The sequence below is a fragment of the Pinus tabuliformis genome, chromosome 1_1, assembly GCF_031772625.1.
Source record: "Pinus tabuliformis cultivar Carrire ecotype Pingquan chromosome 1_1, CPIR1, whole genome shotgun sequence".
Classification (NCBI taxonomy): domain Eukaryota; kingdom Viridiplantae; phylum Streptophyta; class Pinopsida; order Pinales; family Pinaceae; genus Pinus; species Pinus tabuliformis.
This window is the reverse complement of record NC_142297.1, coordinates 695,447,692-695,466,319: the sequence shown is the minus strand read 5'-3', so window position 1 is coordinate 695,466,319 and position 18,628 is coordinate 695,447,692. Positions and strand designations below refer to the sequence as shown.

Below are 18,628 nucleotides of genomic sequence, written 5' to 3'. Positions count from 1 at the left end.
GCATGCCTCTCTCTGATAACCCCTCAAGAAATTCTTGTTGGCAGAACATCCTCCAAAAAATTCAAGGAAAGCTCAGTTGTTGTACTTTCAGATCTCTAAACATCGTCGGTAGAACAGTGCTACAGTCATTACCAATACACCAACTCTGTGGAATGGCAGCCCCAAAAGGAGCGTGTTCCAAAATGGTAGACATCTTCAAAAAATTCTTGTGGGGCAGAGCACAACAGATCAGGAAATGGGCACTGGTATCGTGGCAAGGCCTGATCAAAAAGAAAGAGGATGGTGGGTTAGGTCTTAGAGACCCCTATATCTTAAACCAAACCATGGGAGAAAAACTCTGGTGGCGATGGATGGTTGGGGGAGTATATCTATGGAAACAAATCCAGACACGGAAGTTCAACATGCCAGTGAGAACTGAGGATATCCTAACATATCAAGACCCTCCTAAGGGATCAACGGTATGGAATTTGGCAGCGCGCAACAGGCACCTTATCTAGCAGCATGCCTACTGGGAGATTCACAATGGCAAAACAGCCAGATTCTGGACGGAATCTTGGCAACAAAGAGGAAAAATGATAGAGAGACAGGAACTTAGGGAGATATATCAGCACACCAAGGATAGTAATATGCATGTGGTGAAACAATACTGGAAGGAAGAGCAAGGAGCGGAAAGTTGGAGGAGATGGAAGACAAAAGATGACTGGGACCAGGCGACGGAAACAGAACAATGGGAAAACCTAGATAAAGAACTAAGGACAAGGCAGATAACGATCTGTCAAGACCCAGAAATTTTGAGATGGGGTCACACCACCAAAGGTACCTTTAATATAAGCGAAGCCTATGATTTACAAGTAAGACAAGAGCAGGAAGGGCAAGATATCATATGGAAAAATATCTTGAAAGGAGGTTGGTGGCCAAAGGTAACTCACTTCCTTTAGATGGTTTGTAAAGGACACATATTGACCTGGGATAAACTGCAGAGACGAGGCTTCCAAGTGCCCTTGTTCTGCTGGCTATGCCACAAACATTGGGAAGATATGGAGCATATCCTCAACACATGCCAATTTGTCGAACAGAAATGGACACAAATGTAAGGAGTTTTTGAAAGAATGGATAGAGACCAAAACAACATTAAAGGAAAAATTCTCCTATGGCAGAACCATATATATTCCAGCCCTGTAGTAAATCAGGCCTGGATTATAGGGCTAGGATTCACCCTATGGGCGATTTGGAAGGAGTGCAACCATAGAATTTTCAAGAATAAAGCAACATCGCAAGAGAAAGTATGGGAAGGCATAGTCAAAAATATAAGGGAAACAATCCTTGTAGAGACATGGCACAAAGAGGACTGGAAAGTGCCACCCCAAGAAGCCCAAATCTTACAAAAACTCAATTTAGCCGGGGATGATTGACACTAAAGCATGAAAGACAAGCAGTGCGGGTATGACCTTCAGGTCCCATTTCATCCCCCCGCAAGAAGGATTCATAAAACTTAACTTTGATTGGTCCTCCAAAGGAAACCCTAGAGAGGCAGCACTAGGTGGCCTATTCCGAGACCCTCAGGCTAACACCTTTCGTATTTATGCAGAAAACTGCGAGATTGCCAACAACAACAAGGCGGAGTTTGCTGCAATATGACAAGGCCTCCTAATTGCTGTCAAAATGGGATATTGAAACCTAGAAGTGGAAGTTGATTCAAGTTTGGTCATAAATACCGTGGCAAAATTAAACGATGGCACTAAGTGGGATAAACTCAGCCATAGTTGGAGGACTGCAAGACTATTCTAAGAGATAGGTGAAATCATCCCCAAATTTGACTATATACAGGTCAGACATGTCAAGAGAGATGGAAACAAAGGGGCCGAATTCCTCGCTAATTGGGGATGAAACCATCAGCAAGACATGATAGAAAAGCAATGGCTGGTCCGACCCTAGGATACAGCCTTTGAACCCCTGGAGGCAATTCTGGCCTAGGATCTCAGACAGAGCCAAGAAATCGAAAGCCATGCAAATCAATATCCCAATCAGGATGCGGGTCATTGTCAGTCCGGCCACACTGGTTGCAGATATGCGTAGTACTCAGGAAATAATCACCATCATCCCCCACATGCTCAAGGTAGGGGATGCAGTGTCCTTCAACATGAATGCATGTTTAGTAAGTGGGAAAGGTGGCGAGGAAGAGAATAAGGTAGGGTGGTGGAGTAGGCGAGAACGTTTGACGCGCAGTGCAGGTGGGAAAGGCTATGGAGAAGGGTGGCAATACAAAACAGGGGAAGGTCAACGGCAAGAGAGGAACCTTGGTCGCGAACAGACTACTACAGAAACCGGGTATGTATCTTGGCCTTGCCTCGACATTGTATCAATGTTCTGGTTGGGGTTTTGAGGGCGAGAAGGGAGGGGAAAGCAACTAAAGCAATGGGGAATTAAATGTTTCGAGTGGCATTGGGGGTAGCAATTGCATTCAATGGCCTGGTTTTGCATTTATATTTTCTCCCAATTGGGTCAGAACCATGGCTGCGTTGGGGGGGAAAGCGGGTTGTGGGGCTATGAGGGTCTGCACTTTGTATTTAAGGCCAAGGGGACATAGGAGAGAGGCACTGCAATTCCAAAGGGGATGGGGGATGTAGCGAGAGGCAGGAAAATGCTGAGGGTAGGGGGATGGGATTGCAACCATGGCAGTAGTTTGTAGATAAACCACTGGGATAGATGGAACCCGTATGACATTGAAGGCAAAGCCAAGAACCCTGTGTGGAAAACTTGTTGGAGGGACACAAGAGGCAAAGCCATCTCTCTGCGGGCCAAGGTTGCAAGAAGATGGAATCACTGTAGGTGTCCTTCCAGATTCAGGAAGGGCTTGTTGGCTCAGTTTGGGACGTAGCGAGACGACTCACATATAATCTATAGTAAGGGGGTAGGGAATATTGATGGGCCTTAGGGTAAGAGTCTGAGACTCCCCCTCTGGTTTCTGTGGGCCTTGGGATACCCCTGTACGCACGCGGAGAGGTATGGAGGAGAGGAAATTCATGGTTGGGAAAGGTGGTGTGTTAAGAACAGTTTGATGAATCTAACTTCTTTTGGCTATCATCAGGGCTCTACAAAATAGGTCATGGCCCGAGAAGAGAGAGGATGCAGGCACGGCAAGAGAGGCCCTGCCCACCAGATAAACAAGAGGTCAAGAACATTGGAAACATGCAGGGGTCGTAAATCTATAGAGCACCTCATCGCTGAAGCTGCAACGGCATACCGTGAAGGGATGGATGCTAGCATTCAGAAGTTGATGGAAGAATGGGAAGAGGAGGTAAAGAAAGAAAGGGAGACTAAGGAAGAGATGAACAATTGGAGGACTCTTGTTCCAAATCCAGGGAACACTCGAGGGAGAATCACATAGTTTAAACAAACGCTCTACCTGTACTGGTTAATGAAGAGTCTACTCAGTAAGGCAATGGAGAAAATTTATGTGGGGATGGCAGTGACAGTCCAGGGTCTGTTGAATTACAAGAAAGACATGGATAAAATTATATTCCAGCTGCACAAACAGGATGTCAGGATGGATAGGATTGACCACCACATCCCTTGCATCCTGGAGTTGTATTTTATGCCAGGGGCTACTGCTGAAGATCCTGCTCCCGTCGCATCTGCCTTAGAGGAACAAAAGGACTAGAATCCCCCATGCATAATTTTGGTTTATGCGGTTAGCTTTTGATTTTTATGATGCATATGTTAGTTTTTACAGTTATGTAGTGTCTGGACATGAGATATAGACATATCTAGCCTGGCTAGAAAGACTGAAACAATTATGTTTTTGGATGGCTTATAACGATGACCGGTGGCCAATAGACTTGGTTTACCCTCGGGGCAAGTTGAGGCCACCTGGTTAATCTGTGTGGTGTAAACTTGCTTACTATATAATAGAAAATTGAATGGACCTACAAAGATTAACAAACATAAAAATCTCTGAATTGAAAATTCATGTTTTTGGATAAGAAGTCATTTCAAGTTGCAAGAGATAATAATTCTGACTTAAAAATTGACTCAAATGAAGTGGGAAGTATTTATCTGGAGGCCCTAGGACCAGTTACAACAAATGTGTGGCCAACTTTTTTAGATGTAGAGAAGAATGGGGAGTATTAGCCTAGTCAATGGGTTGTTCTTGGAAATTATTTGGAAAATCTTATGCAGGTGGGTGTTCTCTATGAAATGGTGGGAGATAGAGATGAAGCTGAAAACATATTTTAGGAAGGTCTGCAAATTTCAAATGCACAAGATCTACCACTTGGTCAGGATGCATTTGGACCCTTCTTTATGAAATTTATCGGAAACGTCATTCATGGGAAAAGGTTGAAGAGGTATTGAAAAATGCAAAGCAGATTTTTCATCGTCAGGACTTGAAGCTTGTTTTTAAGCTTTGCCAAGTAACAATAGAAGTCATGCTTGACATGCAGATTGGAGATTTGGTGCGTAGGCATCCAAAAGAGAAAAAAGATGTACATTTTCCTAAGAACCTGATTTTTGTTGTTGATATTTAAAGAGTTGTCTTTAGTGCGACTTTTTGGACATTCCGGTGCCGCAATCTGGCGGAAAAATTTGAGGTGAAATCTTGATTTGTGTTATTTAAACTAGTTTTTTTACTGTATATATCGATTCAGTACCCTGAAAAACCCTAGGGCACTTTGATTGTCCAGGGGTTATCCATCAAGATTGTGATTTCAATACATTCCTGACGGATTTTAGATATATTAGACCAAAAAATCCCACCGGAAAAGCTTCCAAAAAGTCGCTCTAAAGACAACTCAGATATTTACACATTGGCACGGGAAAATTTATATAAAGAAATGAGCAAAGCACAACTAGCAAAATCTCTTACTTACACGGCCAGTGACTTAAAGAAGAAAATAGGAATTGGTCAAAGGGAGAAAATGTCTTCTAGAATAGTGGACTTAGATTACTCTAGCATTGGAGTAAGGGATTACCTAAAGGAGTCTGAGGGTACATGCAAAAAGACAAGTTGAGCTTCAAAAGCCATAAATAATTTTTGTTTATCTAGTGAAGGTACAGAACATATGTCATTATCAAAAACTCCATAGCAATCAAGTGGATATTTGATAACAAGGGATGACATAGATAAATCTTTCTACTCACTCAGGAATAAAACACAGTCGAAGCCACAAAGTGTTTCCCACATTGGATCTAGAAATAAATTTGAAGAACTGTCACATGAGAGAGATTGCAATGGTCATTGTGAAATCGAAATAGATCAAGTACATTATATGCATGACCTTATTTCATTTTGTTGGGAATGCCATACAAGAAGTGTATTGTCTAGACTGCAACTTCAAATAGGAAAATGTTATAAGGCATATGAGGAGTTGGACAAGGTGCATGAGATCTTTTTGGATAATATCTCTTTGTTATTTTTTCATAATGGTAGATCTCTATGCATGTATTCATTTGGTACTGCACATTGTTGCCAGCTTGAATGCTCTGGCAAGAGAAGGCATATGGATATATTCCTGATTAAAAGGGTAGCGTTGTTGTACCATGTCAATTGGCTTTCTATAAGTAAAATTTTATGTAGTTTATCTTGGATACATTGTGGAAAATTTGTTGAAAATCGGATGTCATTGGTGTTAGGATGGATGCATCATGCTTTCTTTATTTGTAGCCAAATTCCTACACTTTTTCAAAAGGTATCCATGTTACTAGCTATTATGCATCTGCCCTTAGAATCGGGTGGGTTATTTTCCTTACCTGTGAGGCATGGTAATAACTCTTCTAGAAGTCATTGGGCTACGTATTTTCATAAAACTTCTCTTGGAACAACTTTATGTCGGCAACATCTTATTGTTTTGGACTCAAAGCTTGAAACCTTAGCTTCTGATAGTGAGGAACATCATCACAATTCGAATGAATTTATAACAAGAGTGCAACAAGCCCTCAGACTTATCTCTGAGATTGTGGAGGACCTTGAACACTTTGTCAGAGATTTTTTCAAAAAGGTATCACTTTCTACAGTTATCTGTAGTGGTTTATTGGATTCTAAATATGTGTCTCTTCTAGGGGATCTGCCATTCAATAATTCTTCTTCAACATGGATGTTTCTCACACGATTTGGCTCTAAGGGGAAACCTATGGGTCTTTTGTTCCCTATTCTTTCTTATTGTGAATGGTTGTCAAAAGATGATTCTCGAGGGAGTATAGTATCTTGTCCATACACTATTGATCTGGATTATGAAGATTCAGAAGGAAATGACATCCATAGTGGCTCAGAGGTCAAAAACTTGATCCATGGATCATCCAAAATAGTTGTGGATGTAGTTGCTGAAGAGTTTGGGATGGTACTTGAGGAAAGTTGGTTGTCAACCTCTGATTCTTTGCATGTTCCAAGCAACGAGGATAAATGTAGATGATGGTAGTGGAGAATTGAACTTGATAAAAGGCTTTCCAAACTTCTAAGGGGAATTGAGGATTCTTGCCTTGGTCCATGGAATTGCTTCTTATTGGGAGAACCCTTAGAATATATTATCCATAATGTTGTAGATGTGTGTATAAAATATGTCAAGCTAATGTTGGACTTAGTGGCAACAAGTCAAGGTGTGGAAACTCATGTTCCAGTAGATGAAAGTCCTTTTGGCTGGAAGTGCTTCTCTCAGATATAATGAAATTGAGAAGGGTGTTTGTTGTGGAAAATTTTCAATATTCTGCAGAGTTCTAGGTAGACAACTTGGAAGGATCTCAAAAAGAATAAATTGTTGGCAAAGTTGCCAAAGCACTTTCTAATGTCTATATCCTTTAATACATTGGTAATTGAAGGTTAACTTCTTAGATATGTGGGGCTTTTGAGATATGAACCACTTTTGAGAATAAGTTAGATGAGTTTGACGGAAAATGTCTTCCAAACTGACCTAGGAAAAAGGAATTTTACCATTAAAAAAAACATGTGAAAAAAGGTTTTTACAATTAAAGGGGACACATTTTTAGTCTTATAAAAGGTACCCAATGCCCTTCATTTCATGTAATGGAAGATTTTTTTTAAAATAAAATTAATTAGTTTTAATTATTAGCTTATTATAATTTTCAAAAATATTATTGTTTTAATAATTAGTATAGAAATTTGTTACATTGAAAAAATAATAATAACAATGTATTATTTTTTTAAAGCAATTTTTATTATACTAATTAATTTTAAAAATTGTATTTAAGATTTTAATACTTTTTATCTTAATATAAATTACAATCATCCCATTAATAATACTTAGTAAAAGATGAAACATGATATGTAGTGAAGCATTTAATAACCATAGACATGTCATAATCAATAAAATGGTAATTGGTTGTTTTAGAGTTAGAATAACTTAAGGTAAAAACAAAAAATAAGAAAGATACCCATCTCTAGAGAAGTGGTGATGTATATCATAGGTGAGATGGGTATCTTGTAATAGTCACTCTCATTAATGATAGTTATGGTAGGAATTGACTACTATCCTCATCACCTCATGAAAGTTAATTAGCTTGGGAATTGAATAACAATCTCATCTTGTAATAGTCATTCTTATTAATGATATTTATTGTAGGAATTGACTACTACCCTCATCGAGTTGTCATCCTAATTAAAATTATAAAACCCAAGAATTGACTACCAACGTCACTAAATGATCACCCCACATAGTAATGATAGTTTACATAGGAATTGAGTATAACCAACCATATCAAATGATTCTATTCTTCATCAATTGTGAAAGGTGCAGAAATTGACTACCACCTACAGTCAATGATAATCACCTACCACCTACATTAAGTGATAGTCACCATCATAAGCATGGTCAACCTAAGAATTGACTAGGGCATCCTCATCCAATGATAACTATCCTCATCGACTATAACTAGTTGTGTAGGAATTGGTTACCACTTTTTTATTATATATTAGGATAAAGCTACCACCTTTTATTGAGGAGGCCTTAGGCTCAGTAAAATGGATTGCCCCTATACTCTTGATCCTAATGCAACCTCCAACAAGCATGGTAGGTAAGTAAACCAAGTTTGGAACCTTGTCATGGCCCTGGTATTGGTCAACAAATGCTTTCTTGTGTGGGATGATAATTGTTCATCCTAACTTACTAGGCTTACCACCTTTTTTCTTATTAGGGGAATCAGTAGACCTACAACTTGTCATCGAGGAAGCTTGAGGTTGAGTTGAGGGGACTTCCCCTATACTCTTTAGCTTAATGCCACTTCCCACAAGCACACTAGGTAGGTTAATTTAGTTTTGGACCTATATGGGGCCCCAATATTGGTTTACAAATGTTTTTTGTGTAGGGAAAAAAATACCATAAACTAAAGTGACGATCATGATTTAACCTATAAAATAAGCAGGGTATGCATGCATGTTATATTTGTGTTCCTAGAGACCTATAAAGTGAGTAGTCTTTTCATGCCCTTTATAGTGTTTTGATAAAATTAGATTTTTCCAACAAAAGTCTCAAGGTTTAGGACTATTCTTCTCCTCTAACGAGATCAACAACATGGCTCCTATGGTCAAGCATAATTATGATATATTGGAAATGTAAATATAAGTTGAAATGTGCATTTATTATATGGAGACATTGAACAATTCATCTTTTATAGAGGTGTCCAATAAAATATTTGACTATAACGTTGTGTCTAAAACTTTATATTGTCATCTAAAACATTATAAAACTCTTAAAAACAAAAAGAAAAAATTGTTTAGTGTTTCTCTTTTTTTTTTTCTTATTCATAATATGCATATAATGCATAAGAATATTACATTTAACATTTCCACATATGAATATTATTATTTTGTATTAAAATTACAATTTATATATGGTTTGTTAACTTAAAATATTGTTAAATTGGAAGAGTAAATATTTTATTTAAAATATATATATTTTTATAAAGTATATTTGATTTACTTTTATCAATTAAAATAAGATTATTTGTACAAATTTTCATCATAAAAAGTTAAATGAAAATATAACTTCAAACCATTGAAATTTAATTACACTAGTGCCAATTAAAGTAAAATGACATATACAAGTTTTCATCATTAAAAAAAATTGATGAAAATATCTTCAACTTAAAATAAAAGAAAATCCTTTAAATTTAATTAATTGAATTAAAATATATCTTTCAGCATAAAATAAATAAATCAGTTCTAATTGACCTCAATAAGGTCAATAATTGGAACCCTTATATGACTACATTTTTGTTAATAAAAATTATAATTATTTGTATAATATTTTATCGTGAAAATATATCTTTTCATTTAAAATAAATAAAGAACATCAAATTGGTACCATGAATTGGAAGATACATAATATCCTTGATTGTCATTCTAAAGATTTAGAATGATGGCAGACAAACCATATTTTAAATTGGAAAGGAATCTCCATATATTGTCTTGAAACACAATGTGAATGAGCATTTGATAAAATTATTTTGGTGTTGTCTATCGAGATCATAATTTCACCCGGATGGTCAAATTCTCTCCGGAAACTGATGAAAAAAAAAATCAAAAAAACCAATGCTGGGAGTACTTGCATTCTTTTTTATGGTGAAAATGGAATAAATTGTCATTGCTCTATAAATGTTGGTGTGACAATGAATTAAACCAATACTTTGAATAGTACCATTTATGCTAGGTGTAATTATTAAGCGGAATTAATTATACGTAATCTATTTGATTGATATGTATAGTTTCAAAGCCAGATATTTTCCATGACTTTGGAGGATTTCGTCTTGCTCCAAATTCCATGCTTCTAACTTGTTTATAATGTTTAAGATCGTGTCCCTATTGTAACTGTGTTTGACACTAGACATATAGCCATGGAGAGGTGAGTTTTACTTTGCCTCATAGATGGTTGTGTGAAACACACGAGTAATTGTGTTGGATATTGGACATGTAAGCATGACGAGGCTAGATTTTACTTTTCCTTGTTGATGGTTGTATGAAACGTTGTGTTTGTCCAACTAAGTGCAAATGATGATCACCCCTCCTCATTTTCCTGTCTTCATATCCTTTGATAGATCATGCGTGCTAATGGGTTGATAAATATATCAACTAGACTAGATTCATACTTTGGTAAATTGTGGTGGTCAAGAGGCTTTTAATGACAATTTCTTTTTGACAATGGTAACCTATGAATTATTGTTGACTTTATGTGTTATAAGAACCTTGCCATGAGTAGGAGTCAAGACTCTTACCTTTGGACAAATTTATCTTAAATTAAATTATATTGATAAGCAAGGAGTGGATCACTTTTCTGTGTTAATGATATTGCCTTTGGAAAGTAAAGAAGACCATAAAAACTTCTATTAAATGTTTGCCTCAAAGGGGAGCTTAAATGGTTATTCAACCTAATGTGTAGATAACAAACCTATTTATGAATTGGTTGGGTCATTTAACGAGAACCATCAACACAATGAATCATATTTCTTACTTTAGGATAACCATGTCAACCACAACATGATTTCATATTTCATGTGCATGGTATCCATAAATTGGGGTTGTTAGATGTAAGGGCCATATGTACACTTAAGATGGAGTTGGATGTGGGGTAGTTTAGATCATTAAATAAAGTGTTTGGTCAATAACGACTCAAGATGTTTCAGACTTTTGCTTGTAAAAGATTTTCCTCCCTCTCCTTTGTAATCTGACTGCTAAATACTAAGCATGTGATTCGTTGACCGCAATCATTCAACCTAGATAGCTTGATGCAAACTCGAAATACTACAAACAATAATGTGCAAACTATTTCCTTCCATATTCTCACTCCTCTTATTAACATTCCTTTGCATCTCACAGTGAAATTCTTGCTAGCGTATATTAAATAAGATTTACCTCCCATGATGAAGAAAACAGATACATTCATTAGTACACTTTATAGGTGGGAAGTAGGATAAATTTTCCATATAAAGTTATTTCTTTGAAGAAAAATAGATATGATTTTAACTTTAACTCTTATTTAATATATATTAAATAGACTTTATCTTATGAAAAGGAAAAAACACAAATGTACTAAATGATTTATAGGTGGAAAGAAGAAGTTGAAAGGTAAATATTGGAGTTCCAAGTACTTAGTATAAAAATTAATATAAAGGTTACTTATATTGCTCTATTGAAATACCATATCTTAAAAGAAACAAACATGATGTGTCGGTGAAGAGCTTCCTAAATGGAAATTCAAATAAAATAAAAATAAATTTTAAGCGAATTTTATAAATTTCTTTAAAAGTTAATAATTTTTAATTATTTTTTATAACTTTTTAAATTTGGAATTTTTAATTATTTTTTATAATTTTTTAAATTTGGATTTTATTATTAAATTAATTTCGTTTATTATTAAGTTGAGATGTATTTTTTTAAATATTTGAATTATAAACTCTCCTAATTTAATATCATTTGCAATTATTCAGTTTTAAATTTAAGATTAGTAAGCAGTTATTTACCTGAAATTAAATTGAAGAGTAATAAAAATTATTTGAAATTTTTTATTAAAAATAAAGTTATTAAATAAATAAATTTTGATAAATTAAGAGTAATAAGTTTGTTTTGCGGATTAATTACATGGTATAAAATTGGTTTATGTTTCGAACTAACTAATAATAAAAACTATTGAATTTTTTTATTAAAAATAAAGTTATTAAATAAATAAATTTGGATCATTTTGATAAATCAATTATAGGTTTTGTTTGATTAATTAATTAAATATTGTTTGATTTTGAAAAAAATGACTAATAAATAATATTTGAATGGTTAATAGTGATTTTTTTGTTTGATTTTATTTTTATTTCTGGTAATTAGAGGAATCAACAACTATGTTGATTTTATCCTTTACATAACTTTACAATCACATGCTTGCCAAGTATCGCCAAGAGTCGATTTTATCCTTTACATAACTTTACAATCACATGCTTGCCAAGTATCGCCATGGCTATAGTTTTGGTGAAATAATTAATTAATTATTATTTAATTAATCTTTTTTCAATATAGACCATAAATAAAATATTTCAATATCTACATTAAATAAAATTCTACATTATAAATAAAATAAAAATAAAAATAAAAAAAAATAAAATAAAAAAATAAAAAAAAAAAATTGAAAGTAATTTTACCAATATATACTTTTTACATTCTTATTATAAAGGAAATATGTAACTCTTATTACTTTATTATAAACAATTAGTTGATGTGTGTCTATATATATATATATATATATATATATATATATATACAACAAAAAATTACATATTTTTATATTAATAATCATAAAATATTATATTTCAATATCAACTCTATATAGGTAATTGTCTATAGAAATTAATTGAAAATAAGAAAATTCTTATTATAAAATAAGTAATTTTGTGTAATATGGAGTTGGTGTCAAGGGAGGAGCAGGAGGGGTTATCTTTCGCCCCGATGGAAAAATTGAAAAAAAAATATGTGGGGTCTAGGATTTGCCTCAAATAATAAGGAGGAAGAAATTGGGCTTTGGTAAGGGCTCACGCTGGCAACAACGGAAGGAATCCTTCAATTAAGTGTCTATGGAGACACTTTTGTTACAATTAAAAAATCTAACAAATTGAAACAGTGCAAGGACCCAAATACAAGACCAACTCTACAATGAATTTAATTGATCATGGATAAATTTTTAATTTTTGGAGTTCTATCATATCAGGAGAGAGAACAACACTATGGCAGATGACAAAGCCAACATTGGCTTCAATTTGGATCAAGGGGAGTTGATGGAGGAGGGTGGCATAATAACTATATGTCACCTACCATGGTTGTGCATAACCCAAGGATCTCGAGATACTTAAGGGTCATTAAGGAGGATAACCCAATTGACAAGTTGCATGCATTTTGTAGTCATTTCACGGTACAAATGCACTTTAGTGATCATTCCAACAGAATGACGAGCCCTTCATCCAACAGATGCATAAACACGAGGATTAATGTTAAGCATGTGGACAGGTGGGATGTCGTCGATAAAGATTTAAGGCAAGTTAGCAGTGAAGGAATTGATATTTTTGTGATCGAGGAAGAACATCTTAGCTCGATTGTGTGTGTTTATGGTCCAGAACAAGAAGCAATGAATTCGCAATTGCTTGCAGGGTGTGTAATGAATGCAAATAGCATTAAACTCAAAGGGACTCCCCCCAGCATAATTTTGGAGTTAAGTTCGGCTATAGGATGATGGTTGTGTAGAATTCATGCATAGCGACTCTCCATACATTCCCTCTAAGTCGAAGAAATGTCCTCATCGTCAAGAAACAGCGTTGGTGGCTCCCCAAATGAGATTGACTTAGTGTTCAAGCAAGAAATCAAGGAGATCATCTCCAATATAGGTGGGAAAATAATTTCTAAGGCTCTCTCTCATTTCACCCTGGTAACGGGCTAGTTGGAACGTTTGAAAAAAGATCTCGAAAATGTGCAAGTGGCGGTGGAGGTAATCATATCCAAGATAGAAAATCTTGATTACAAAGTGGAGAACTTTGAGGTCAAGGTGGAGACTCCATTGGTTTCAGTGTTAAAAGAAATATGTGGTCTCACTAACAACAGTGATTAGGATATCACGCTTTGTGAGGGAGGGGCTCTTGCTCCGGTGATTCTCGAGAAGCAGGAGTTGCAGCAGGAGCAGGGCTAGCAAGGAGCAATGGAACCATACCAACAGGAGGAAGCAGACAAGGTTGCTATGGAAGAATTCTAGCAGAACAATGTGGAGGGAACCAGGTAGTTAATTTCATAGTAATAGGTAGATGAATGATGTGGTAAATTTGGAAGAAAAAAAATCACTACATATCCAAAGACATTGGTCAGAGCAATTTTGGAGGACTCTGGAAAATTTGGTGCTTTTAAATGTAATGGCACTAGCCATATTCTAGTTTTGATTAATATAAATATATTTGTTCCTTTAAAAAAAATATGGAGTTGGTGTAAAACTATTAATTAACAAAAAATATTTCAATATCAATTATATATAATATAAAAAGAATGACTGAGAGTAAAAAATTTCTCTATCTATTTTAGGTGGATATATATGTGTGTGTGTATCCACCATAGTTAAAATATTTCAATGCAAAGGGTTATGTGTAATTTTTGTCATGCTCCACATGAATTTGATATGTAGTGCACATATATAAAGAATCAAATTAGATCTATTTAAATTTTAGATCTATCATATACCAATAGAGATTAAATCCATAAACCTCTTTTCAAAATACAAAACTTGAAAAAAGATATACTTTTCAAGAAATTTACTTTTTTAACACATAATAAAGTAAAATTAAAATAATTTTACATTAATATATAACAAATAACTAAAATTAATAAATCGCTTATTTTAGAAATATATTTATACTAACATGTATTCAAAAAATAATAACATATTCAATTCACACTTACATAGATTCATTTGATAATTCACTCAATGGGGATACACCTTTTTTGGATAGTGTAACATATTAATTTGGATCCATTACATTAATCTCTAAGAATGTTTTAGTAACTAGTACTTTATATGCTTTTAGGGCCAACAGGAGCGAGAGGGATGATCTTTTGCCCCGATGAACATGAGGAAATAAAATTTACATGGAGATTAGGAGTAGCAACTAATAATAAGGTTGAGATCCTTGCGCTTTGGAAGGGCCTAAATGTTACTCTCAGTCTCATAAACAAGAAATTAAGGGTAGTAGGGGACTCTCTGCTAGTCATCCAGATATTTTCAACCAACAACAAAAATATAATCTCGCAAGCTCCTCCATAGTAGAAGGATCAATTACCACATGAATAATTTTGACGAGCTCTCGCTTTTCCATGCACTAAGCCATCTCAATAGGGAAACTGATGAGATGGTAAATCATGGCGTGTTTTTGGAAGCAAGAACTTGTGAAATAAATGGTTGGAATAAGGGCCCAAATCCCATACCATATAGGAATGTTTGTATGGGTGGAGCGCATGGCCATCAATGATGGTGTTGTCAGAGACATGATGAGAGAAATAATGGAATGCATGCATAAAAGGTGGGTGATGGAACGAGAGGTTTTACCAATTGGATGTCGTTTGAAATCCTAAGATAAGGCGTTGCAATCATTGACAAGATACATATCTCAGCATAGGAGCTCCATGGATAGGTGGTTATTTTTTTTTGTTCAGGAGAACCTCAATTCTCACAGGGACTTTAATGACGGAGAGATGGAGAAGATTTCACCTAGTGCCCCAGCAAATTGGTTGCACAGTCAGTTTAATAGGTCTCTCGCGCAGGTCATATACTTAATGGGAATGAAGCTCGAAAACATGTACGCATCAATGGCAAAATTTGAAGGAAAATGTGAAGTTGGAGAATAAATCCTATATAAGGAGACTATATCTTCATATATGACACATGTTGTTACAAAAGCAAACTATAGGTTAGGTAATTGTGTCTTTCTAAGTGAACTAAGGATGGCATCACAAGGAGGGAAACTTCTGGACATTGACTAGGCTCGGTGGAAAAGGGTCGTTGAAATCTTTTTTAAATTGTTGATGGGCAAGCTCAATCTCCTCACGCGTAGGGTGGAGTTGTTGGAGAAATATCGTGCGACAAATTCAGACCGAATCAGCGTTAATTTCAAGAGTGTAGAGATGTCCCTGGAGCATAAGATTATCAAGATGGAATCAGATATTCTTTCCCCCAATTCAGACCTAATCAATAATAGTATGTTCACTAAGGTAAAGGAAATTATCGTTGGGCTCAGTGACCCTTTCATTTCCCGGTTGCAAGGAAATTCCAATGCATGTGACGAAGGAGCGGGAATGAGCGGAAGGAACAAAGGCACTAGTGAGGAAGTTGGGCCTACAAATCTTGGTTAATGTTTTTTCATGTATTGCAGCTATGTCTATATATTGGGAAAGTTTTACCGAGTTTACGGGGAATATCAGTGTAATAACATAGCCCACAAGGCTCATAGGGGTAAGAAAATTATTTTTTGGATATACTAGAACATGGAAGCAGTTGAAACGACTGAAGCTAGTTTTATATTTTTTATGTAAACAGTTTTGGTCGTGCAATCCAGGTTTTTAATATAAAAGTACCATTCTCGTTTAAAAAAATATATATTGCTTTATATGACTATGATACATAAAGTACAGTGATAGAGTCATTGTGAGGCGTGAGACTTAGGTCAAACGGAGAAGAGATAAATGTGGACCATCTACCCGACAAGGGGAATCAAATGGTCCCTCAATGAGAATGTAGATCTGACATAGTACCACAGCCCATGCAAAAAAGAAACAGAGTTTACTAAAATAGCTTCTGATAGGATTCCATTAGGTGTGGCTATAAAAACTTGTGCCATGTAGAGATCTAAGGAGAAACAAAGCAAAAGAAACTAAACATAAAACTTGTTTAGGTTGCATGCTTCCCCTTGGATATATATGAGATTTATTGTGCTTTGTTGATTCCATCTTGGTCAACTTTTACATTGCTTGGGGACCCGTCATCCATCTTTTCCTCAACAATGAGGCATCCATACAAACTTGTGTTCTGCTAAGAAGGCTTTGCGGTGACAGTCTGGACAGCGCTAGTGGGGGCTTGTTTCGAGCTACACACCTTTGCTTCAAGCTTCTAGCTTGGAGAGCCATGAAAAACAGGGTCTCGATCTTGCATTTCACCTATTGGAAAGTCAGGGAGAGGAGAGGTGTGAGGCGAGTGGGTGGAATGTGACAACCCCACCCATGGTTCTCTCATAAAATGCATTGTAAATATTTTTACAAATATGTGAAATTTAAAAAGGGGATTGAGTCAAAGGGACACATATTCCAAAGCTGGGTAGGAGGATTGCTTGGTTGGGATGATTGAGGTTCTTTTGTGCAGAGAAAGAAACCTAAATTTCTAGGACAACCATAAAACATTGGTGAGTTCATGATTTTAATGGGATAACTCTTAAATTAAATGAGATGCAAAAGAACGGACACATCTCCATACACTAAAGAACCTTAGCAAGAAAAAGAGGACAAAAAATTAGGGAGGACAAGACTAGGAAGGCAACAAGGATGAGGATGAAGAATCCATGTAGAACAAGAAGCGAGCAACAATTGGAAGAAGGGAAGTGAGTAGTGATAGGAAGAAGGGAAGCAAGCAACATTTGGAAGAAGGGAAGCGAGCAATAGTTGGAAGATGGAAGCAAGCAATAGTTGGAAGAAGGGAGGTGAGCAACAGTTAGAAGAGGACACCACCTTAGGGTATCCAACGTCGGCATTCAACATGAAGTGAAGAGAAGAAAAGGGGATTGGTCCTCAAATTCCCTAGAGGTTATGGGTTGAGATGCTAGTATTTGTAGCCTTGTGACAACTTTGTTTCCCTAGAGGCTATGGGTTGAGATAGGATCCCTAGATCCCTATAATAGCTTGATTCCTTGGAGGTTTTGGTTTGAAATAAAGTCTCTAGAGCCTTGTAATAGATTGGGTCCTTGGAGGTTTTGGTTTGGGATGTAATCTCTAGAGCCCTGTAACAGCTTCGGTCTCTTGTAGGCTTGGGGTTGAGATATCAAACTCTAGAGCCCTAGACATCTTGGAAAGAGGCTAATCCTAAAGCAGCATCAAAGGAAGACTTGATTGAATACATATGGTTATTGCCTTACTATTACATTGGATTCTAGACTTCCTAGAAGGGAGTGAATCATTGTGTGTGAAGTTGGGGTGAGGTAGAGAACCTCTGGACTCCTTGTGTTGAAGAAGATGGTAGCAATCAACTGGTGGGATTGAGGAAGAGGTTCTCTGGGATTCCATGCTTTCAGTTGGTCGTTGGTGATTGATTCCCTTAAGCAAGCACCCCCCTTAGACTTTGGACTCTGGCTTGGCGGTGACAACTGCAAGTAAGTGTGGTTGCAGTTGTCTATGGTTGGGTGGAGAGTCCTTGTTCCTGACTCAGTTGCCTTGCAAATTTTATGATAAGTAGTATCCTACACTTGTTTTAAATATCAATGAATCTGTATTACATTCTTGCTGAATTGGCACTGCATCTCTAGATAAAAAGGGATATTATCAATGTATGAACATGTGGTTGCACCCCGATGGGGAGATGGTACTGATGGATATGTTAAATATATTTGTATGTGTTTGCTTCCCTGAAAATGAATGATACTATTAAAAAAACTAAGTGTGTGATTTAGAACTGGAAATGAAGCACTGTGTGATATGCTTGTTGGTGGAGTCCTTGATGAAAGAAGAGACCCTTTTGAAAATCCTCTCAACGGTCAATTGTTCATTGTCGCTTTAAATTTTCTTTGGGCCTCTTGTTTTACCATTCAAGCTTTGGTCCTTGACGATGGGTGGTGTGTCCACTGGAAAAATTAGACATTTCAAAGCACTGGACACATTTTCTATCCAAAAGAATTCGTCTCAATATGTTAAATAGTTAAAATCTACACAACAACATGATAATTAAATGGTGAAAAAAAATAACATTAATAAATTTAACCCCTTTGATATGTGATCTGGTTTTAAGATGGATTAAAAGTAACATATATAAAACCCACGTAAATTATAAGATAAATACAAAAATAAAAACAAATTTTAACTAATATTATTTTATATAGTTTATTTATTTTTCTTTGAAAGAGTATTTATGTTAAA

The 18,628-nt window shown here is 35.8% G+C and overlaps 1 pseudogene; it reads left to right on the top strand.

Moving 5' to 3' along the window:
* LOC149215352 (uncharacterized) overlaps positions 1-13,724 on the top strand; it is a 53,759-nt pseudogene extending 40,035 nt beyond the window's left edge.
* Positions 13,725-18,628: the final 4,904 nt, after the last annotated feature.